The following is a 25077-nucleotide window of genomic DNA, read 5'->3' as shown; positions in this document are numbered from 1 at the left end:
ATGCTACTCATACAAGCTGACGAGAATCTGCAACACATGTCAAATAATTCAGCAACCGGTAGGATGTATGGACCATCACCCAAATCACATAACCCCTAATGACATGTCATTCGTATCCTAATCTATTCCTCAGGTTCAACCGGGATTTCACATTGCTGAATCTTCGTCGAACATATCCGTAAGGTCATATTTACAATTAATTCAATAATAAATCATTTAAGACAGAAATATATTAATGCTTATTAACATACGAACTTACCTTGATCGCAAAAATGATGAAATGGATCGACTAGTCCGATAATTTATTTTTCCCTAGATTTAGATCCAAACTTCACTTTTTTTTTATCTATATGTAACTAAATTTAACTTATTTAATTATCATTCTATTCAATTTAGCCTAATATTTTTAATGTATTTCACATTTCTACCATAAAGTTTTCATATTTCTCAAATAATCCCTAATTGATAATTTTACCAAAAATTGCTTTACAAGTATTGTTTATCTAACAAAAAGCATACATTTTCTATCCTCAAACATCAAATACATGTACATTCATCAGTGGAAAAACCCTAAACCTTTAATAGTTTTGCAAAATAGTCCTTGGGCTAGCTAGATTAAGTTACAACGACTCCGAAAACATAGAAATTATTAAAAACGAGACAAAAATCAATTACATGCATAAAGGATAGTTGGTCAAACCTTGAAACTCTTTTAATGGTGTTTCCTAGTTCAATTTTCGGTGGAAGATGATAGAAAATTAAAGATGATAACATGTTTCTATTATTTTTACTAGGTTATTTACTAATTTACTATTTTAACCTTGGTTATAAAACATTAAAATCACTTAATACATGTCCAAGAATGACCACTAACTTTATAAATGGGCTAATTACCACAAAAATCCTTGAACTATTTAATTTCATAACCATCTAGTACCTTTAGTTAATAGAACTCAAGTTTTGCAATTTACGCGATTTAGTCCTTTTTATTGAATTAAGCATTCAAACAATAAAATTTCTTAACGAAATTTTCACACAATCATATTATCATGCTGTAGACATTAAAATAATAATAAAATAAATATTTCAACCTCAAAATTGTATTCCTGAAACCACTATTCTGATTTGACTAAAAACGGGCTGTTACAATGCTCATATACAAACATAACAATACAGAAACATGTCATCGGAACTATCAGTATACAGGTTATACGTATATAGCTCACATACTTTTTTCACATAACTTACGGTATCATACTATCAGATATCATGTTTTAAAGTCTTATTTGAACAATACGGACCCTACAGAAGGCTTAGATTTGAATTGCACATCAAATATACCCTAAGAAAAATTTTCAAGAACTAGGCCCACACGTCCGTGTGGCCCACACGACCCAGATAGCCTAGACCGTGTGCACACAGGTCTAGCACATGGCTGCTTGACGTCGACAGTGAGGTTTTCAACTTTCTGTCATTCGTTGTTTTTACGAGATCGAGTCACACACCTGAAACAGTTTCAATGTTGAATTCACAATCGCAAATATCGAACCTAAAATCAAGATTTAACACGACTAATTAGCCACAAGAAATTCAAAACCAAATCACTAAGTTGACTACGAACAATTGATCACTCGCTTCTAATTCCACAAACCAACCCTTCAACACACAAAAACTTACCCAAACAGTAGTAGTAGCAACCCTCAAAGTTTCCTTAACTCACCGAAAGATCATCGTGTGACTCGTGAATTTCCCCTAATAGTACACCAGTACCAACAATTGAACCAAAACTCACTAACAGACACACACACACTCCTCCAAACCTTGCCTACAAACAAACACATCATAACCAAAATTTAAAAGAACTTACCTCCAGAGTTATACACCGTACTAAGCAAAATACCTCAATCAAATTGCATGAACAACTCAAAAATAGATAACACAAATGAACCAAAGAATGGAAGAAAATCAATCACCAGTATTGAAACCAAAACAAAAAAAAAAACTGAACGAGGGAAGGGTGTGAGAAAGTGAAAACGTGTGAGGAAAAATTTAGGAATCATCTCACCGCTATAGTTGCCGCCCTCACTGTTTCTAATCTCATTGATGCCAATCTCATTGTCCACCTAAAAAGAGATGGAGGTAGTATTATGAGTTAACCAAACACCAATTTAATTGGTAAATAACTAAAAACTCATTGTTTTACAAAGTAAAAAATATGACTACGAGTGTATTTTTTCTTTTTTATAGAAGATATAAAAATCAATTTAAATTCAAAATAAATTTAGAAAAATATCACATATAGTTGGACTTGAACCTAAGATACCATGACCTTCAAAGATTCAACTTTACCATTATAATTAAATCATCATTTATTTCTTCATAAATCTTTTTAATAAATACATCTTTTATATAATTTATTTTTCAATCACATTGAAGGTGTGTCGTAATCAAGTTTATTTAACCAGCCTTATTCTTTTTAACATGGTAAAAATACCTTTTGATACCTGAGTTTGGCTGCAATTTCAAACTGTAATGTGTTTTTTTTTTCAAATTGATACTCAAATTTGACTTCTGTCACAATTTTTTGTCCATTTTTGTAACTTTGTTAAAATTGGATTAATGGAGTTATAAAATTAGACAAAAATGTGCAATAGAAGCCAAATTCACACTCTTTAACGGAAGTCAATTTCAGGCACCAATCAGAAAAAAAAAACATAGGTACAAATTTGAATATCGAAACCAAGCTTAGACACCAAAAAAATATTTATCCTATTATAAATTTTGATAATTTTTTTTATACAATTCCTACTTCTACTCATAAATTCTCCAAACTTTTAAATCGAAAGAAAATACATACATAAGGATGCTCAAATTCACGACCTCTTAATTGTTGTAATAACAATAGTACCAACATTCGATAAATTCTTCATTTCCTTTCATCAGGAATCTTTAATAAACTATCTATCTCTGCTCGATAGGTAATTTTTTTTTGTTTTTAAAATGTATATAAGAATAATATTTCAAAATAAAAGATTCTTAATATATTAAAGGTTTAATATATTATTTGGTACTCAAGTTTGACACTATTTTTTAATATGGTACATGTGTTGTTTTTGTTCTAATTTGGTACCTATATTTGACAAAAGTTTTATATTTTGATACCTAAAGGTAACAATGTTAATTTTTAGTGTTTAATTAGGGTTTTAGGGTTCATTTGATGAAAACTAATTGCAATATTATTAGGTTAGAATTTTTCATGATTTTGTTAATAAAATAAATTTAATGTTAATTGTGAATTTGTTTAATTTTGCGTTTAATTTGTCAAATATAGTTCAATTGATGTGATTTAATTTGGGTTTTAGGGTAGATTTGATGAAAGTTAATTGTTAATATTATAAGTTAATTATGAATTTTCATCGAATCAACTCTAAACCCTAATTAAACACTAAATAGTTAACATTGTTACCTTTAAGTACTAAAATGTATAATTTTTGTTAAATACAGGTACCTTTAAGTACCACATTAGAAAAAAGATGTCAAACTCAAGTACTAAATTATATATTATGTAACACTCCTTACTTGTGTCCGACGTTGGAACAGGGTACGAGGTATTACCAGACTTAATCGTTCACAAACATGTAAAAATAAGGCTACAAAATTTCGTACTATTTAAAAACTTTCATACACATGCATAATGTCCCATACACCGGCCTACGGAGCCTTAAACATGCATTGAAAGTAGTTAGAGACGAAACCGAGAACCTTAGAAAATTTTGGGAAAACTTAGAAAATTTCTTTACATGAAACAAGGTCACATGCCCGAGTAGACATAGGGACACGGCCGTGTCCTCAGGCCATGTAACGCTCTGTCTATGATGCCAGCGAATAATTTGAACCACACAGGCAAGCCACACACTCCGTGTTCTAAGGCCGTGTCCCCCACATGGTTGAGACACACGACCGTGTCTCGGCCTGTATAGTCAACTCTTAGGCTATTTTCCAAGCCTTCATGTTACCCATAAACCCTTACAACCTTATACATATTTAAATCACAAATCATGGCATCATTTTAGTGATTAAACGCTCCTTATTAAGACATATTCATAAGATTAACATGTCCTATTATAAGCATTGCATCTACTCATGCAATACCAAGTCTAGATTCCTTAATTCACATTCATAAGACTTGTCATTTTGATGATCACTTTTACCGTTATACTAGGGTTACCAACTTATCCATCCAGCACTCATGTTCAACCATTATCACATTGTTTTTATAATATGCAATTACTACATGGCTATGACCACCTCAATTGGTCATAGAACATATATCCAACACACATGTCATATTACCAACCATGCATGACAAAAAAACATAATCACATTATAAGCATTAGACATGACATGAATCGCTAGGTTTACAAACCATAATGAATATGAGCCACATCTCATGGCCATATACATATAACTCAATATAAGCCAATACATTTGGCCAAAGCATAATAACATGTGTCAATAAACTAGATCCCCATACATGCCACTCACTTGAAATTTCTAATATATGCTTCATTATTCCAAAGGTAGTGACTTGATAGTGTGATGTTGCCTCCGACGATCTCCAACCCCGAGCTAACCTGTCAACACTAAAGAAAAGGAAAGGAAGAGAGTAAGCTTTATAGCTTAGTAAGACCGTATGAAAAATAATAAGCAATTATCAACTTGCTCCTCAAGGTAATACAACCATGTTTGCACTTTTACTTATGCTCAAGTCAAACTATTTTCTTGAGTCACAGTCACTAAATTATTTATATCTAGAGCTACAAAACTACAAACTAAGATCCACTAATTTTCTCTGAAACTAACATTACATATCTTCTTACCATAAAATTTTCAAAATTTTTGGTCTAGTGAATAAGTACAATTTATTCTTTAAAGTTTCCCTTTTTTTGCTGTCTGATAGTTTCGACCCTTTTTCACTAAAAAATAATTATCTCATAGTATGGGACTTAGATGATGTTCCCATTTATTTCTCTTGAAACTAGACTCATTAAGAATTATAAGAATATAAATTATAACCCATAAATATATTTTTTTTTTACAATTTTCAATGATTTTCTCAAATCAGAACAGGGGATTTCAAAATCATTCTGCTTCTATCTCACAACAATTTAAATATTTCATAATATGAAACTCATTGACTTACACCGTTTCTTCTTTGTGAAACTAGACTCATTATTCTTTAATTTAATATTTTATTCAGCCTCTAACTCAATTTTCACAAATTTTGTTGGATTTTCAAAGTCAGACTACAGTTGCTGTCTAAAACTGCTTTAGTGTAAATTAATGATACTAAGTTTATCACACCTTATTAATTTATTTTCACCACATTGGTAAAGATAAATATTTATACATCATAAGTATAGACCTATAATCACAAGGTCATCACAAAATCATTCTCATAGGCATGAATTACCTATTTACATCTTTATCAAATGTGCATCATGAACCGAAATCATTTCTCATGAGCTTGGCATACATACTTGTGTTACTCAACATGCTCATATTCATTCTTTACTAATCACACAATGTGAATTGAATTCACATTTCATCAATTTCATGTAAGTACCTGTACCACTCACAACATAGCCATAAGCTCTATCATTTCGACTTAAACCTTAAATTTCCCATTGAACCATTTGGAATACCATAAGATAATCACTAAGCCTCAAACATAATACAATGTCGATGCCATGTTCCAAACATGGTCTTACATTGGCTCACATATCTAAGTCGATGCCATGTCCCAGACAGGTCTTACACTGACTTTCATATATCATGACTCATGCCATGTCCCAGACAGGTCTTACACTGACACATGTCAAGCCGATGCCATGTCCCAGATAGGTCTTACACTAGCTTGCATATCTCGAGGCTGATGCATGTCCCAGACATGTCTTACACTAGCTCTCATCTTAATATTGATGCCATGTCCCAGACACGGTCTTACACTGGCTCTCATAATGTGGCTGATGCACATCCCAGACATGTATTACACTAGCACACATCCATATCACCCAAATGTCATGACAATGATATCTGATATATTCCTAAGGTTCAACTGGGAGTTTTTACCACATTAAATCTCACCATATATTACTCATAGATACATTCAAGCATTATATACATAATTAAATATTCAATGCATAAATACGACTAAGTTGCATTATTTACATACAACTTACTCGTTTCTATGGGATATCATATTCCATCAAACTTCTAATGTATTCTATCATCACATGAATATTATTAACGTTTGGATCATTTTCATCATACTCAATATCATCAACATATAATTAAATATGACCAAAGAAAGATAGATTTCAAGTATATTAACAATAACATAGATAACATGCTTATTTAGTCACACGAACTTACCTCGAATGTAATTTCGGCTAATTACTCCATTTTAGTCCATAACCTCGTACTTTTCGATTTAAGCTCAAATCTCGATTTTCTTGATCTAACATGATGAAATTCACTCATTTAATCATTACATTAATTAAAACATTCTATAATTCACAATTTGGCAAAATGACTGTTTTGCCCTTAGACTTTACAAAAATTATAATTTGCCCTTAGGCTTGTAAATCAATTTTTATCAAATTTCCTCCTTTACCAAGCCTAGCCGGATTCTTTTTATAACTATAGAAACTCAAAATTTCAATTATTTCACACATTTACAACTTATTTTACAACTTTACAAAATAGCCCTTTTTAGGTGTTTTCATGCAAACTTCTTTCACAAAAGTTGTTTATTACACAACCAAGATTCATTTTCCTCCATAAAAATTCAGTTAACAACATAAAATTATCTCATGGAAAAACCCTAGACTTTCATCTATTTTGCAAAATAGTCCCCTCATTAGCTAGATTATGCTACAAGTGTCTCAAAAGTACAAAAATGATCAAAAAAGGCCATCAAAACACTTACTTGTAAGGGATATAAGTGGCTGATATTTTTGAGCTTTCAAAACCCCCTGTTTTCTGCTGTTTTCAGTGGAGAAGAAGAAAGATGAAAGATGATACCTTTTTTTTCTTTATTTTATTATATTACTCGTCAAATTAGTCACCGACATTTCACCTAACTTTGACCCTACAATATTTTTGTCTCCTTGATCAACCACTAACATATTTATGGTATATTTACTCAAGAACAACCCCTAATTTAATTCTCTATAGCTATTTGACACCTTTAGCTAGCAAAACAAAACTTTTGCCCTTTATGCGATTTAGTCCTTTTTCAAAATTAAGCAAGCAATCGCCAAAATTATTTCACCAAAATTTTCATGCATTCATATAATCATGCTATAACACATAAAATAACATTAAAAATAATTTCTCCAACCTCAAAATGGTGGTTCCAAGACCACTATTTCAACTAGGCCCAAAATCGTGCTGTTACATATTAAGCCTATATTAAAAGGTAAACTACGATCACTCAAATATACATATATATTTTTTTTCATCCAACTTTTAAAACTTTCAAAATGGTCACTCAACTATTCGAGTTTATTTCTTTTGTCGTTTCCATGGCAACATTTGGTATGATGGAACATGATAACTTACTTGGGAATTTAATCAGTTGGAAAGTGATTCTAACGTTTGTTACGTCAAATTTTTTTATTTTACTTCTTGTTAGCCCAAAAAATTGCTGAGACACAAGAAGAGTGCTTGGAAGAAGTGGCTAAGGGAGTGGGCACTTCTTCAAGTACTACAATAACAAGAATAAAATAGGCGACACAAAGATTATTTATCCAGTTTTGTTTCCCTACATCTAGTAGAGCCTAACTTAGTGAGAAAAATTCACTATCTTTAATACCTGCAAGAAGTGAACCTAAATCTATCACACCCATGTGACAATTTCCTCACTTTTATACCTTGAATAATGGTACTTTCACCACTAAGTTCACCCTTATGAAGTTAACAAATAAAATCACAACACAACAGGTTTTCCTTACTTGAACATATTAAGTGTTTTATCTCTCAGTACAATAACCTATATGAGTCTCTTAATTGTATAGAATATTTTTAGATTTGTTAACATAAAGAAGATTTATCACAATCCCTATTAAATAACAACTAAATAAGCTTAATATAATATAATAAGGGATAAAATCATGACGTCGTAATGACACAACTTGTTCCCTACAAATTAGGTTTCTTCTCCTAGTTAAACTCTGCCATCATTTTCCAATCAAACTCTAATGACTCTAGGGATATTTTGAATTATATCAGCTCACAAAATTTAGGCTATAAAAGGGTTCTTTAGTAACCTTAGAAAAGTTTATCATAACATAACATTAGAGAGAAAATTAAGATAAAGTTTTGAGAGAGCTTTGTAGGGAATTTTGTGTTTAAGGTGGATAGTTTTATTTTTTCAAAGTTTAAGGTTTTGTTTTGAATATCTACATCTTGTACTATTTGACTATTTACTCATTAGTGAAGTCTCCTTTTCTCTTAGTTTTTATCCTCTTCATTGGAGGAGTTTTTCCACATAAATATTTGTAAGTTTGATCTTTTTTACTTTTCTTGTTCGTTATTTATCCGGGTTTATCTCTAACAAAATAGTATCAGAGCTTGGCTGGGATTTCGCAATCAGCTCATTCAGATATGGTAATAATGAGATTCAAGATCTAGAAGTTCGATGGGATCATAAATTTCTATTTATGGAAAATTTGGATGACTGCAATACTGGTTTAGAATATCTTGAAGAAGGTCGTTACAAGGCAAAAGCTTACGAATCTGGATCACTCAGAATGATATGAGCTTAATGAGAAGGCTCTATCTATAATTCAATTGTGCCTCACGAATAATGTGTTGCAAGAGGTGCTTATGAAGAAAATGACATCGCCTTATAGAGAAAGTTAGAAACCCTCTACATGACAAAGTTTCTGATTAATCAATTGGTGTTGAAATAATGCCTATACATGTTCCTTATGGTCGAATGTGAGTCAGTGAATTTGTTACTCTTTGGAATGATCTGAAGAATGTCAAGTCTAAAATAAATGATGAAGATCAGACTATGCTATTGCTATGTTCTTTCCCCTTCATATAGAACTTTCAGGGAGACCCTAATTTATGGTAGAGATAAACTCTCATTCGAGGATGTGAACGGAAACTTGTTCAGCAAAGATAAACTCGAAAATGAGTTAGGATCAAATAGCAAGTTAGATGGGCAAGCCTCGATTTTGGTTGCAAGAGGAAGGTAATAGTTTAAAGATTCAGGTCATGGTAGGTCTAGGTCAAATTTGAAGTTGAGAAATTAAGACAAAACATGTGGCTACTGTAACACCAAAAAATTTCTATTTTATTTCTGTGTAATCTTGATACAACTATCTACTTCAGTGGTTAAGTGTTCTGGGTATGTGTGAGAGGTCTGAAGTTCAAGCCTTACCTTAGCAAATTTTATTATTTTTGGAATTAAGCACTATCTCTGTTCAATGGGCTTATATTATATTGCCTATAATTCCAAATCAGAATGAGCTTGCTGGTTCAAGTGGTAAGGGAGTTGGTGTGTTGGAGGTCCTATGTTCGAATCCCTGCTTGAGCGTAGGAGTGTATTTTTACTCATTTGACTGAGAGAGTTTTGGTCAAACAAGCATTCTGAGAAGGTTGAGTAAGGGGTTAGTGGGAGGAAATCAGGGGATATGCAACATATCTTTTTTTTTTATCAAAACTAAATTATTATGTTTCCAAAATTTCCTTTGCTTCTGATGTTTTTTCTTTTTCAAAGAAACAAATCCCTTATTTTTGGTTTGTTGTTTTCTTTTTCATTGCGAATCCTTGGTTTTTCCTTCTTGTAGTATGTAAGTGGGTTTTCATTGAGTTTTTTCATATCGTTTCTCTTTCTGAATATTTGAACGTTGTTGTATTTTTGTGGTGTAGGGGAAGTCAATGAGTAGTGACTTTCGTTTCGTTTGTCGATCGGTTAACGGCGTTGTTCGCTGTCAGTAAGTTGAGATCTTGCGTTAGATTGTGGTTGAAAATTTAGTAAGTGTAGCCGCTAAATCGATGTTTGATATGTTGGCTTTAGGTCTTGGAAAGCTCGGGAGTGGGTTTGCATCGAATCGATACCAGGTGTGTACTCGAAATGCAAAAGTTGGCAAAAGTTGAAAAACCCTACTATCGATACAACACGATCATGTGGTAGGCCGTGTGTGACGACACGGCCGTGTGAGCGACAAAGGTCAGGCTGTGTGCAAGACACGACCGTGTGAGGGCCGGAGTGTGGCCGTGGGAACAACACGGGCTAGGCAAAATTAGGTGTGTGGGCCACACGAGCGTGTGGGCCAACACATGCATACCACACAAGCGTGTGGTATTTGGGGCAGGCTGTGTGATCCACATGGGCAAGGCCAATTGGGTGTGTGGGCCACACAAGCATGTGGGCCCAGACGAGCATGTTGGCCCATTATGCTATGATTTTTTGTAGGGTCGTACGGGTCATCCTAATTGACTGTGGGCCTACTGTAGGGTCAGTAAACACTATCTAACCCTAAAACTAGGGGTTATGTTTGATTGAAATATCGTTATGAACATGCCTATACGTATAAATTTGTTATATGTGTATAAAAGCATGTTAAGTATGATTTATCTGTTAATTCTATATGCATGTTATGTTATCTGCTATTGGGGATGAGATGATGTATATTGAAGGAAGTGTTCTGAAAGGCACTTTGTGCCTACTATCTAGCAGCATGGCTACATTATATCTGTTATGTGCCACATCGGTTCATCATGGTGTGTAATGTTGGGTGGGTGTTCTAAACCCTACATGGTGTGTAGGGATGGTCAGATATGGTGTGTAGAGGATGGAGGTAGGATATCTGATTTTGTTTCTAGTTTGCACATCTGTATCTGTATCTATAATGGGCTTAAGCCTGAATCTGTATCTGTTTGATTCTGATTTTTGATTGTGTGCATGCTTAATTTTGTGGGGTTACACATTGAGTTAACAAAAACTCACCCTTTTCTATTTTTTTGTACAGGTAACCCACAGTAGGCGGATCGATGCAGCGGGGCACTTGACGGTGACTACCTTTTCATAAAACTATTTAAGTTTTCAATTTATGGTTTTATTTTATAGTTTGGGTTAAATTTTGAAAGTTTGTAATTTCTAGGACTCTCTCTAGACTTTATGATTTTTAACTATGGTTTTGGTTGGTTTGTTATCTGCATGCTTTGACGAAATATTTTATGAGTTAACAAAAACAATATGAGATTTAGAATTAAATGGTTTTTCGTAAGCTCCCGTTGTAAAATACGTTTTTTAGGTAGATTAACTAAGTAAATAACGATTTGTCGATGGTTCTAAGGAAAAAATTGATAACTAAGAGGCTTATTCACGACGACTACATTTTCAAAACCCATTCCTTGTAACCTTACCAGATTCGACCATAACGTCTAGGTCGTGTTTGGGGTGTTACAGCTACTACAAGAAGTTAGGTCACATTAAGGGATAATGTTATAAGTTGCAAAATAAGAACATAAGGGCCATTGAAAACAAGAAGAAAGGGAAGGAAAAGGCTAACGTAACCAATGCTAGCGTAACCGAGGACAAGGATGATGGTCTATTGCTAGTATCTATAACCAAAAGATCTAAGCTTGCATCTAAATGGATTTTGGATTTAGGGTGTTCTAACCATATGTGTCTCAATAAGGACTGGTTTTCCATATATAGTTGACTTGTCACAAATTGTAGTGATAATTTAAGTATTTTCGGCACTTAACGAGCTTGTTTTCTAGGCATTTTAATATCTTTTATTGTATTTTTGGTTTTATTAGTCTAGATTCAAATTATAGCAGAATAAGCATTTTTTTCACATGTTCTAAGTGTTTCGACAACCTTTTAGGCCAACTCAGGCCTCGAGAATGACTAATGGGTTATTTAAGTTTACAGGGTGTCATTTCAAACCTAAGAATGCAAAGACCGACGATCGTGTTATGACACACATGTCATATCGCGACATAGAACTTCGAAGACAAAAACAAAATCCTCGACAAAATTGGGTGTGCGTGTCGCGACACTGACCCTTGTGTTGCAACATAGGACCCTCTGTGTCATGACACAACTTCTGCACGACCCAAAATTTCCTGCACGCGATGGCTGTAACTTTTAGGGCAATTAAAAGTCTTTTTCCAACCTAAAACCTTAATTAACATTATAATTGAAGGGGTACTTTAGTCTTTTGGGTTTTTTCCAAGCTTTTGCCTACATAAACAACCTTATAACCTTATTAGAAGGGGAGATGACCTATGGAATCACCCTACTGTCAAACAACTTTTTATATTTTTAATTTAAGTTTTTAGTTTTCTTTAGTTTATATTTTAGTTTCTCTTATTTTCTCTTAAACAAGATTGTTCTATTCTGATGTGAAGATAATCGTGATCAGAGATTGCTTTGGAACCATGCTTCCAATTATTTATTCATGAGCATTTTTATTTATCCTTCATTAACCTAGTCCATTAATTATTGTATGAATATTAGGATAAATTATTGTGCTTTATTTATATTAAGGAACTGATTAATTAATTGAGTTAGTGTTTATTTAAAATTGAGTGTTTATTCGAGAGTACTTAGTATATTAGAAAGTGATGCCCTTAATTAAATATCTAGACAGGTGAGATCGGAAGGGTATCCTGTCGAGTATAAACTTGTGCCAAGTGATGAGATTTTACATAAAACTGTATGCCTAGGAAGAGATTGAAAGGGTGATGTAGGTGGTAATATTTAATAATATAAGACTTGGCGGGTTATATTTTTAAAGATGATAAAGACTCAATTAAGGATAATTAATGGCTTAGTTAGATAATTAGGGATTTAATCGATCATAGGTTGCCACAGTCAATGTAACAGGCTGTTTTCAGTGAAATCAAAATAGCGGTTTCAGGACCACAAATTCAACATCAAAAAATTTATTTTATTACTATTTTAATGTCTACCACATGTGATAAGAAATTTTACCTTTTGCACGCTTAATTTGGTAAAAAGGACTAAATCACGTAAAGTGCAAAAGATAAGTTCTAATAGCTAAAATTAATAGTTATAGAACATTAAAGTATGAGTCCTTATGTTGGTACCAAATTGCATGAATTTTCATTTTTATGACCTAGTGACTAAATTAAAATGAATTCAAATTATAAGGGCAAAAGTGTAATTTTTCCAAAACATGAATTTTAAATTAAATTGAATAGAATGAAATTTGAATGAGTTAAATTTGATTATATAGATCAAGAAAAGCAACGTACGGATTTAGATCGGGAAAAAGAAAAAGTATTAGATTAATCGATCATATTTCTCCGTTCGTGTTTGAGGTAAGTTTGTTAATTTAAATAGAATTGAATTATTTTTTATTTAAATGCTTTTATGTTATATATATTGATTTTACAACTCTATGAAAATATCCATTGAAGTTTCGACAACTTTCAGATCCCGTTTGAACCTTAGGAATATGTAGAATACAAATGATATGTCATTAGGGGTTACAGTGTTTTGGGTGCTGGTCTTTTATGTCCTATCGGTGGTTGAGTTTTTGGCATGTGTTGAGGTTACTTGATAGCCTGTGTGAGCAGCATCGTGTAGCTATGTCTTGTCTGACAGCTTGTGTGAGCAGACTTGCTTATAGCTCGAGAGAGAGCAATTATATGAGACATGCAATAGTAGTGGTTTCGACAACGTGTTAGCACATAGTGGTTCAACGGGTATACAAAAGGGAAGGATCGGTATATGCTTCTATTTATAATGTCATGAAAGCATGAGAAAGGTATGAGATGGTAAGTTATGTGCTAATCACTAGTGTGAATTGTTGTTGGTGCTTAGGCTTGTGCCAAGCAATATTGGATATGTTCATTAATTGCCTTTAAGCTTTTATAATGAAATGGTAAGTACCGTTTATGATTTACGAATTTACTAAGCATTATATGCTTTCTTGTGTGATTTCTCCTATGTTTCTAGATAATCAGAGGCTCGTATGGGTTGGAAGCTTGTCATAGATCCATTACACAATCCATCGGCTAAATTTGTAGATTTTGATGATTTTGAGTCATGGTTATAATGGCATGTATAGGTGTCTTGTTTGATGCAATTGACCATTATGTGTGGCCTTGTATATATGTTGATTTGGTTGATGAACTAGTTGGTTTGATAATGTAATTATATGGTATTTTGTGATGTTGTTATTTTGATGTTGTGTTGGATAAAATGATGGTAAGGAAATGTTATGGTAATGGTATGTTATGAAGTGTTGAATGGTGCGAATAGTGATAGTCCATGATGTTGCTAATTGCTTGATTTGGTAGTTTGAAAGTGATCAACTTTTGGTCAAATTGGTATGGTACTTATTAGTTTTGAAGATGGTCATTTTGTATTGCTTTTGCATGTATTTTGATAGATGAACATATGGATAAATGTGGCACTGAAATTGTCTAATTGGTAGTATAAATGATGAATGAAATGGTTAAGTGTTTAGGTAAGTTTGATTGTTGAAATTGAGGTGCCATTTTGGCATATTGGTCGAATGGATAATTTTTGTGTTGTATAAACTTGAATATACATATGTAAAATGTGTTTTGAATGCTTGATTATAAGTACAATTGGCTTGTGCATGAGGTGTGAGATTGGGTAAGAAAAATGGCTTGAAAATGGCCTATTTTTCGTCCACATGGGTAGAGACACGGGCGTGTGTCTCAACCATGCCCGTGTGTCTCAACCATGTGTGACACAAGGCCAGGCAACACGGCCGTGTGTCCCCTGTAGCTTTCAAAGGGTTTCGAGTCAAGATGTTAGACGACCTAGAACACGACCTGGCACATGGGCGTGTGGGGCTGTTTTGAAGGGTACACAGCCTGGCACACGGGCATGTGGCTTAGACGTGTGACCCAAGCTAGTGAGCTACATGGGTACAGGCACAGGGTGGGAGATGGTCGTGTGTCCCTATTTCGAATGCCTACATGGCCTAAGACATGGGCGTGTCTCTTGGCCATGTGACCCCTGCAGTTTGAAAAATTTTGCCTTTTTCTGAAAGTTTTCATTTGTTTCCAACTTAGTCCTGATTAGTTTCCAATGTCTTTTTAGGGCCTCAAGGGCTCATAAAAGGGACTGTATGTATGATTTTGGTTGATGTTGCTATGATTTACGATGTAATTTGTTTATGTTAATAAAATTTTTAGTATATGTTGTTATGCTCTAGTAATACTCTGTAGCCCTAATCTGGTGACAAATATGGGCTAGAGGTGTTACACCCTTAATTTGGCGGATTCGAGAAGAAGGCATATGGATTTGAAGTTTTCTATTTGGTGCATTACAGTAGTTAGTCTGCCAAGTTTTAGGCTTCTAATGAATTGATGTTTTGCGTATAGGTTATTCACCCATAAAAGTATCTAAGGATTTATTCTCAATTGAAGAAAGAGTACGTCAAGTGAAGAGTACGTCTCATAATGTTGGTTGAGCATGATGCGTTTACTAGGTATATGTTAAAGCTGTAAAAGGCAAAGGTGTCTTTAAGGCCTCGCCGTATATGAGTTATCACCATAAGTATGGTACGCCAAGGTGCTCAAAAGATATGTAAGATGGGTTTTCTAATGTGACTGGTTGGGAGTCAACTAAATTTATTGACTAGTCAAATAGCCCCAGCATCGAATCTTCTTTATATACTCTCTATGATTTTTATAGAACATTTAAGGGACAATTTCTATATATTTTTTGACACTTGTCAAGATTCACTAAGAGGTACTAGGTATATATATGTGGTTAGAAAAGAATATATGGATGTTTTTCTTCCTTCCATTCTACGCTTTAGCTTCTTTAAAGATTTAAATATTCTCTTCTTCTTTGCTAAATTAGAAGCTATGGTGTCTAGGATTATCGGTGGAAGTTTCAACCTCTTGGTAAGTCTAGTAACTCTGTATGTTAGGACTTTGAAAGAGTAAGGATGTAAGCAGTATCTAAATAATAAGATATGGATAAAAGGCCCTGCATGGGGATTGTCTATAATTGATATGTTAGCAATTTGTCTGTAAATGAGTTTTTAATGGTGATTTAATGTTCCTTTAAGTAGTTGTTGTTGCTATTCAGGAAGGATGACCGGTTTTGATCTCCGAGCTATAATATTGGTGAGTATTAGGTGAGTCTTTATTCTGACTCCTGCATGTTATCTGTTCAAGTAGAAATTTGTATGATTATAACATCTCAGACAACTGGTGAGTATATATGGGTTGTAGTATCGTAAAGATACATGTCTATAAATGAGAATAAGATGATCTGTGGTAAGTATGCATGAATATTTTGATATGAAAGAGTACAAATCAGTTAGTCAAGTATGTGAACAAATCTGGGTAAGTGCATTTTGTGTTAGTTAAACAAACATACATACATGATGCCTCCAGTAGGATAGGTATATTGCTAATTAGCCAGGCAAATCATGGTGACAATAAGAACACTCATGGTGTAGCCCCCGATGAGATGTAAATTGGACTAACAAAATACGACATGAGAATGAAATGTGTAAGACCATGTGGTAGAGACCCATGGCATTGTACGGCAATGAAAATACTTATGATGATGCCTCCAGTGAGATGTGGATTGGATTGGCATGTCACGACATGAAAATATACATAAGACCATGTAGGAGAAACTCTATGGCATCATCTGGGTTAGTCCGACAGGACAGTAAACATGTAATTCTCTGTGACACCTTTGTGGCGTGTTTTGTAAGTCCTTTGTGGCATATTCCATAATATTCATGTGACGTATTTATAACTCTCTAGAGGCGAAGTCTAGAAAAACATTTTTGGGTCGTGATCTATGTAAGTTCTAAAACGTTTTCGCTAATTGAAACTATGATAAAGATCTGGTAAGTGTAAAGGTATCTTTGATTAGGTTAGTCTTATGACAGAGTTTGAATATGACCTAAGGGATACTTCTGAAAGAGTTTTCAGCGGTATTATCTGAAAGGTGAGTTTGCATAGTAGTCTGTCAACACAGGTGATTTGGCATGTTCAAAGTCATGAGTAGTCTAATAGTTGTTAGATCTGAATTTACTTATGATATGTAAGGAATTAATTTGAATTATCTGGTATTCGCCAAATCTATAAAATTCACTTGTCAAATATAGAGGTTATCTGGAGTCTATGTTGTTCGCTAAGTTAGGCGTACTCTTGATTTGTATCATGGTTGTCTGGGATTCCCTGCGATGATTTAAAATGTATCATTTAATAGAATAAGTTGTGAACTGGGCCAATTAAGATATGATCTAACTGGTAAATTTGAAAACTTTCAATTCACTACTAGAATCTGCCAAAGGTAGAATCTGCGTGAAGTTCATATTAATAAACTGCTAGTATGAGTATCTATCAAGAGTAATCTCTGTAAGTATACCATTCTAGAATAAGTGTTTAATGACTTTCTGAATGAAGATTCGTAGAGGGTGAGATTAGTATGGAGTTTATAAAAGATCAATTAGTTATTTATTTAGCAAGAATGGTATCTGTGAGTCCTGTCCTGGGGGAAAGGTATTCAATGTATGTTGAAAGAGAATTCATTTAAAGTAGGCTCTGTATGGATATTCTTCTAAGAATTACGTTTTATTTTATGAAAAAGAAATGAAATATGTAGTAATGGTGAAATTTGGAATTAGACCAACCAGGGACTTGTGAATAGATTGGCTAGGTATGGAAGCTGGTGAATATGTATACGCCGATACAGGAATTCATCTAGAAATGTTTCCAGGTAATTTGGGTTAAGATTCACTAAGTTTGCTTGAACTTATAAGTGCTTGTGATGATGTAGGTTCTGTTTACCAAATGGGTATCTAGGAGGGGCCAAGCCAGGAGTGCACCAGGTAGAGGTTTGAGTTGCAATATTATGTATACAAAGGGCACCACGGAAGTATGATGTTTAGTTCACCACGCCACGAAGAGTCTGTTTGCAACAAGAGTTGAGTTTTCAAGTCGTATACTATTTTTGAACTTTGATGTATGGAACGATGGAAATGTGCAAGTGTACACAATCGCAACAAGTAATAAAGTGACAAGTAAATGTTGAGTTATTGTAACCATAAGGACTTTGCAAAGAAATATTTATGAAATAAATAATTTAACAAATTGTAGGTGAAAATTTGATGATTTGAAAAGGGGTTTAATTAAGATTAAGAATTAAAATAAGTAAAATAAAATAAAAATAACAATTTCCAATGCACTATTTCAAAACAAGTTTTAATCAATATGACATAAATGTGCTAGATTAATTGCATTCTTTAATTTAACATTAAAGTTCATGTTTGTTACGAATTTAATTCACAGTAACTTGAAAATTTGCTAACTTATGAACATACTCACCTACCAAAGTCCATTTATCTCTTGACTATATCTCTATGTCAATTCAACTGATTAAACAAATTTTGATAAGCAAATGTGTTAGTGCACATACATACTTATGAAATTAAAATAATCGCTTGTACATATCTCTATGCCAATTCAAACAATTAATTCAAGTTTCATAAGCAAGTAAAAGATTAAGTGAGGTAACAATATATTTCTATATTAGATCAATTTAATCACAAAATCTTGCAAGTTATGCAAGGCTAATGTTTTTTTTAATACCGTCGCTAATTTAACCTTCAGCTACCTTAGAAGATTAAACATGCACCAATTAAATATCGTGTCCATTAATTACAATTTCAATGTGCTTAATAATTAATTCAATTGTTACCTTACAATTTAAATGCAAGCATAACATTAACATGATTTTATTTCATTGAAGAAATCAGCAAGGCCTATAACAACACAAACATGATTTTTAATAAATTAAGTAATAGAACACAATCAATCTAACACAAATTAAATTTAAGCCATTTTAATTAAATCAAGAGTAACGAAACGAATGAGCATTCGTCATAATAGAATCAAGAAAATAAAAGAGTAGGGAAGTAGAAAAAAATCCCGTGTCTCTCTGAAGTCACTAGTGTGCTCCTCTTCTTCTTTCCTTGTTCTATCAATTCGAGGCCTCTATGAACACTCGAGTGCATTTGTTGATGATTTTAACTTGCTATATTTGGCTAGGGGCAAACATACAAAAGCATAATAAGTGGAGGGGTTTGAATGCGATTTCAAGGAGAATTCAAGGGCTGATTTTCAAGTCAATAAAATAGCTGGTTTTAACTTACTGGGTCCACATTTTGGACGGGTTTGGACAACTCAATTGCTCGTTTGGATCAATCTTTCATTTTAGAACAACTGGGCCTCCTTTCCATAATAAAATCAATAATAATTATTTAACCCAAAATAAATTGGATTAAAATTAAAATTAATTATATTATGTATTAATATTCATAATTTGGACCGTCTTAGGCTGAAAAATTAATTTGCCTCAACGCTTCAAAAATTGCTTCACAGTTTGAGCTTCTAGCAGTGTTTACTAAGCAAATTTTCACCCTTTGTGCAAATCTATTGAAAATAAATCAAAATTTATGAAAATTTTAGTATAAAATTAATTAAAATTAAATATTTTAATAGTTTAAGTACAATTTAATTATTTTATAATTATATTATATTTTTCGACAAGAATTACTACGAAACTGTATGAATTTGAGTTAAAAAAGGGCATGAAAAAGTCTATATTTTTGTGTTTCCAAACCCCCAAACTTAATCCCTCTCGTCCTGAGCAATGCACAAACTGAAAAGAATCTCTTGAAAATACCTTTGAAAAATTCCTTCAGAAAACATTCTTCTCGTAATTATGAAGTTAGTATACTTATGCTCAAGAACAAAAAATTTTGAGATTTATGCTACTTAAGTTGTTCAAATTAATCTCAATTATTATTATGATAGCAAAAATAGGCTAAATGCTTTCTCAATAAAGACTTGTTAAATCCCTACAAATTTAATTTTATTCTCTTATTTAAGATTAAGCTGCAATCATTAAGTTTAATTTATGCCTTCATATGTTGAACATTGCAATTCCTCTCAACTAGTGTAGGTAGCACAAAAACTTGAATCAATAGGTCTTTTAAATAGGTTGTAACATGGCTAGGCTAGGGGTAGGTAAAAGATAGATAAATTTAGGCTAAAAACCCAATTTAATTTTATTTAAATCCCTAAAAATATTTAATTTTATTCCCTTATTTAAGATTAAGCCGCAATCTTAAGTTTAATTTATGCCTTCATATGTTGAACATTGCAATTTCTCTCCACTAGTGTAGGTAGCACAAAAACTTGAACCAATAGGTCTTTTAAATAGGTTGTAGCATGACCAAGTTAGGGGTAGGTAAAAGATAGATAAATTTAGGCTAAAAACCCTAGACTCAGCTTGCATCCGACCTTCGGAATAATTACCTTCAATACACCAACTTATTTTGATTTTACTTGCTCTTTTGTACATCTATTTCTTTCGAGTACATATGCTCCTTTTTTTTTGTTCTTTTCAACTCCCCCAAACTTATTTTCAAATAATATTATGAATAGATTGAGTCTAGTGTTTGGGATAACATAGAGATAATTATGAGAGAAGTGACGGCTAAATATTGGAAAGGTTAAAATAAAATTAGGTCATATAGTCTCAAAAGGGATATATATTCAAGGTTGGTTTGAAAGGCTCAAATGGTCCAAACAAAATTTTGCCTAAATAATTTTCAACATTTCATGCTTCCTAGGATTTTGTCTCCAAAAATTACTAAGTCAGTTCTAGAGACTTAAACTTTCATGCATTCCATGCTTTCCTAAGGAACTAAAAATTGTATGGTATGATTTACATACTTTATAAAGAGTACATTTATGTCATAATTTAGCTCACATAACAATTATTGAGATAATAGAACTTTATTTATACTGAAGTTTAGCATACTTAACAAAATTTCAAATTTTTGAACAAAATATAAATTAACCATAATTAAAAGAAAATTTTATTCTGAGAGGAAATAATCTCAATTTTTCGATCCCCCTACTTAAGATGAACAATTTCCTTATTGTTAGAAGTGAATAAATACTATACACCAGGTAGGATTCTAGAAAAAAAGTAGGTGAGTCAATTTGACTGCTTAAGTGCCAAGCTCTCTCTAGATCTAATGCTAGACATGTACATATCTATTGCCACACTTCTTACTTTGTAACTTGTTCATTTTTATTTATGATTACCTCTTATTTTATTATGCGAGAAATAAAAATCCTAATAGAACCTAATCCTACAAACATTAAATAACCTAGGAAAGAAAATTATATAAAGTAAAAACCCCCTTTATTATTTATTTGCAGATCCCTTAGAATCAGATTCATCTTCTACTCTATCATATTTGTTTTTGCATGAATCGCTTTGTTCCCTCTTTGATATTAGACTCCATGGTTCAAATATAAAATTTGGAAACTTAGGCACAAAAATAAATGGGTCATGAAATATTTTCGTAAAAGTGCTTCTCATTGAGATATCTCGTATTTTTTAATATCTCCAGTAAGCTTGTTGTTGCCACTGCATATATTGCACTATGTCCATCAACTTTGACAGCTCATCACGAGGATTTGGGTGAGGTGATTGAGTTCTGAATGTTGGGGTCACCATGTCAGGTTCAGTTATTGGTTCAATTGGTTCTGCCTTATTAGGGATTTTAGTTGACTGTACTAGTTTGATCTCTATGGGATCTTATTATTATTATTATTCGGGATCCTTACTCAATTCAACTCATTTTTGTAGAACAGAATCTCTGGCTATTTAGTAGAGGTCCCAATCTGTGATTGTGGCTTGGCTATAACCTGTCTTCTTTATGTTTGCAAGAATTTTAGCCTTCAAGTACAAAATTGTTATCGTAAAGGGAAAACATGTTGGGCCAGAATGTCTAGAGGCATAATTTTGAATTTCTCTCAGAATGATCTTTCCCACATCAATGGTCTTTGCCTTTAAAATCGAGTATAACAAGACTAGTTGCTTTAATGAAATTGTGGTCTCATGTGAAATAGGCATAAGACTGAATCAAATAAAATAGAACCATACCTTCGCTAATGGTGTCAAATATTCTCTACGACAAGTATGAGATCCATGCTTTGACACAGTCCACTTAGAACCCGAAATTGTAAGTTCTTCGAGAATTTTTAGTTCTTCGAGAATTTTTAGCACTTTCTCAGCCTCAATATTTCTCATTAAAGAAAAATATTCGTCGTCTTAAAAATCAGGTAATTCAAAGAATTCAATAATAACGTTTGAGCTTATTGGTACCTTGATTTCTCAGATAGAAACTTTTATTAATTCGCTTGAGGTCAAATTCACATAAAATTTGCGAACTAATTCTTCATCTGCACTAGGTGTTTTCTCACAAAAAAACTCCTAATTGAGGGCTTCAACAATTTGTCGAATGCATGCCATGAAATCGGTATAGTTGCTCTCTTTCAATGTAAAGCCTTTTTCCAAGAGCATTTGTTGATTCTTGAAAAAGCTATCATATCTCGCTTTGGCTTCTTCACAGTGAAATTTGTTTTGTGATTCTTCAACTTGGATAGAGGCACAAATTCTTTTGCGAGGCATAATTTAACCTGAACATCACATAAGATGGAGACAAATAATATTTTCCCAAAATTTAATTAGTATAAAATATTGATAAACCATAATATATACATATTTTTACCCCAGGCTTGGCATATTTATGGATGATTTTTCCTTGGTTTTATTAAATTCGATGCTCCTAATCCTTTAAATTCATGTTTTATACTCAGGAAAGCTTAGGATAACAAAAAGAGCGAGAAACGAGCCAAAAAATGGAAAAAAAGGGCCTAAATTAGTGTTTCACACGGACTAGACACTTCCACACGGGTGATCCACACGCCCGTGTGTGACACACGAGTAGATCACATGCCTGTGTGTCATGCCGCGTTGACATTAATCCAAGTCAGAATTGCACATGGCCTGAGCACCTTCACACGGGCATGGCACACGGCCGTGTCCCTATCGAGCCCAAGTCTAGTTCTACTCGGAAAAGGCTAATTTTGGGCTATTTTGTTCATTCGAAAGTCTATATAAACACCCGAGAAGAGGATTAGAGGGGACACACAGAGTTGGAAGCAGAAAATACCTAAGGACAACCATCAAAATTCGTTTAAGGGGCAGGATTTACATCAAGATTGAAGATTTCCATTCAATTCCCGAAGAGTTCTTTGGGTTTCTTTATGTTTTGTTGTTTTCCAAACTTTGAGATGTTTTCCATTATTATTATGAACTAAACTCCCTAAATACCTAAGGGAGATAAAACCTAAGACGGATTTTATTATTATGTAAGTTATATGATAAATACTTGTTCTTATTCTTAATTGTGAATTTAACCCTTTCTTTAATATTCCAGGATATTAATTCAGGTTTTTGATGTGCTTATTCAGTGGAGGAAAAGTCCCTGTTTAAGAGTAGATCATTCATAATTAAGTGGAGTTGCATGCAATCCTAGAGATAGGACGACATAAATCTGCCGAATTAGAGTCAAATCTAATAAGGGAATCCATAGATCGAGTTAATGCGACAATAGAGGTATTAATTAGAAAGACATTTCAATTAATCAACCTAGAGTCAGTTGTTTTTAGTCTCAAAAGGGATATACACATAAATAATGGATTTCTACAGATTAAGTCAAGTGAACAAATCGTCTAATTCAAAGGTAATAAGTGAAGTCTAGGTGGATTCTTCCTTGGGTATTGTCTTCGCTATCGATTTTTCTAAAGTATTTTCCAACTTCCATCTCTGTCGTAGTCTTAGTAAATTAGATAATTAGTTTTAGTTTAAAAACCTCCATTAATTCTTAGGCTAGATAATAAAAAGATAATAATTACTAGTAATTTTAGTCCTCGTGGATACGATATTTTTGGTCTCACCACAACTATACTACTGTTTGATAGGTGCGTTTGCCTTAGTTTAATTTTTAGTTAATTTTATGACAATCAAGTTTTTGGTGCTGTTGCCGGGGACTAAGATATTAGGAACATTGGATTTTATTACTTTAGCCATTTTTTAATTTTATTGCAATTTACTTTTTTTTTTAATTTGATTTTTCTTTTTTAAATTTTCTGTCATTTGCTTCTGGCAGGTGTCTCTAGTTTATGACTAGGAGGAACCCGTTAGGACTTCTGCTTTTTGACAGTGAGATCGAGAGCATAGCTCGCAAAAATTGAAGAGAAATGAGGCAAAGCCTACAATACATAGAAGAATGGTACGAGGACGATATTCACACCACAACCGAGGAGATACGAGGACGATATTCACACCACAACCGAGGAGATGGCTAAAAATCAGAATAATCCGCTACCTCCTGTGGCTGCTGCAAATCTAGTAGAATAGAATCCTACTTCATGCACTATGTATGATTATGCTAAACCTAGTTTAACAGGAACTAAATCAAGTATAGTTAGACCTGCTGTTGTTGCGAATAATTTTGAACTGAAATCTAACACGATTCAAATGATACAACAGTTTGTTCAGTTTGTTGGTTTGCAGGACGAGGATCCAAACACTCATTTAGAGAATTTTCTGGAATTCTACGACACTTTTAATATCAATGGCATTTCTGATGATGCCATTCGCCTTTGGTTGTTTCCCTTTTTTTTGAGGAATAAGGCTAAACAGTGGTTGAACTCATTACCACGAGGGTCAATCACAACTTAAGAACAAATGACCGAAAAATTTTTGCTTTAATAATTTCCACCGGCTAAAATGACTAAATTAAGGAATGATATCTCTTCTTTTGTGCAGATGGATTTAGAAACACTTTATGATGCATGGGAGAGATACAAGGACTTATTGAGAAGATGTCATTACCATGGGTTACCTCTTTGGCTACAGGTCCAGACTTTCCACAACGGTTTGAATCCCTCGACTAGACAAATGATTACCGCAGCTGCTGGTGGAACCATCAATAATAAGACACCTGAAGATGCTTATGAGTTTATAGAGGAGATGTCACTGAATAATTATCAGTGGCAAGTGATGAGGACAAAGCCAACCAAGGCAGCCGACGTTTTTAACGTCGGCTCAGTTACTATATTGTTGAATCATGTGGAACT

At 33.3% G+C, this 25077-nt stretch overlaps 1 non-coding gene across 1 annotated transcript; it reads right to left on the bottom strand.

The window, feature by feature from the left end:
* Positions 1–24733: 24733 nt before the first annotated feature.
* LOC128295880 (small nucleolar RNA R71) lies at positions 24734–24840 on the bottom strand. The gene has a single exon (XR_008286429.1). It is a non-coding gene; the product is annotated as a small nucleolar RNA R71 (small nucleolar RNA).
* Positions 24841–25077: the final 237 nt, after the last annotated feature.

The sequence above is a fragment of the Gossypium arboreum genome, chromosome 7 (assembly GCF_025698485.1).
Source record: "Gossypium arboreum isolate Shixiya-1 chromosome 7, ASM2569848v2, whole genome shotgun sequence".
Taxonomy (NCBI): Eukaryota; Viridiplantae; Streptophyta; class Magnoliopsida; order Malvales; family Malvaceae; genus Gossypium; species Gossypium arboreum.
This window is presented reverse-complemented; position numbering and strand designations above follow the sequence as displayed.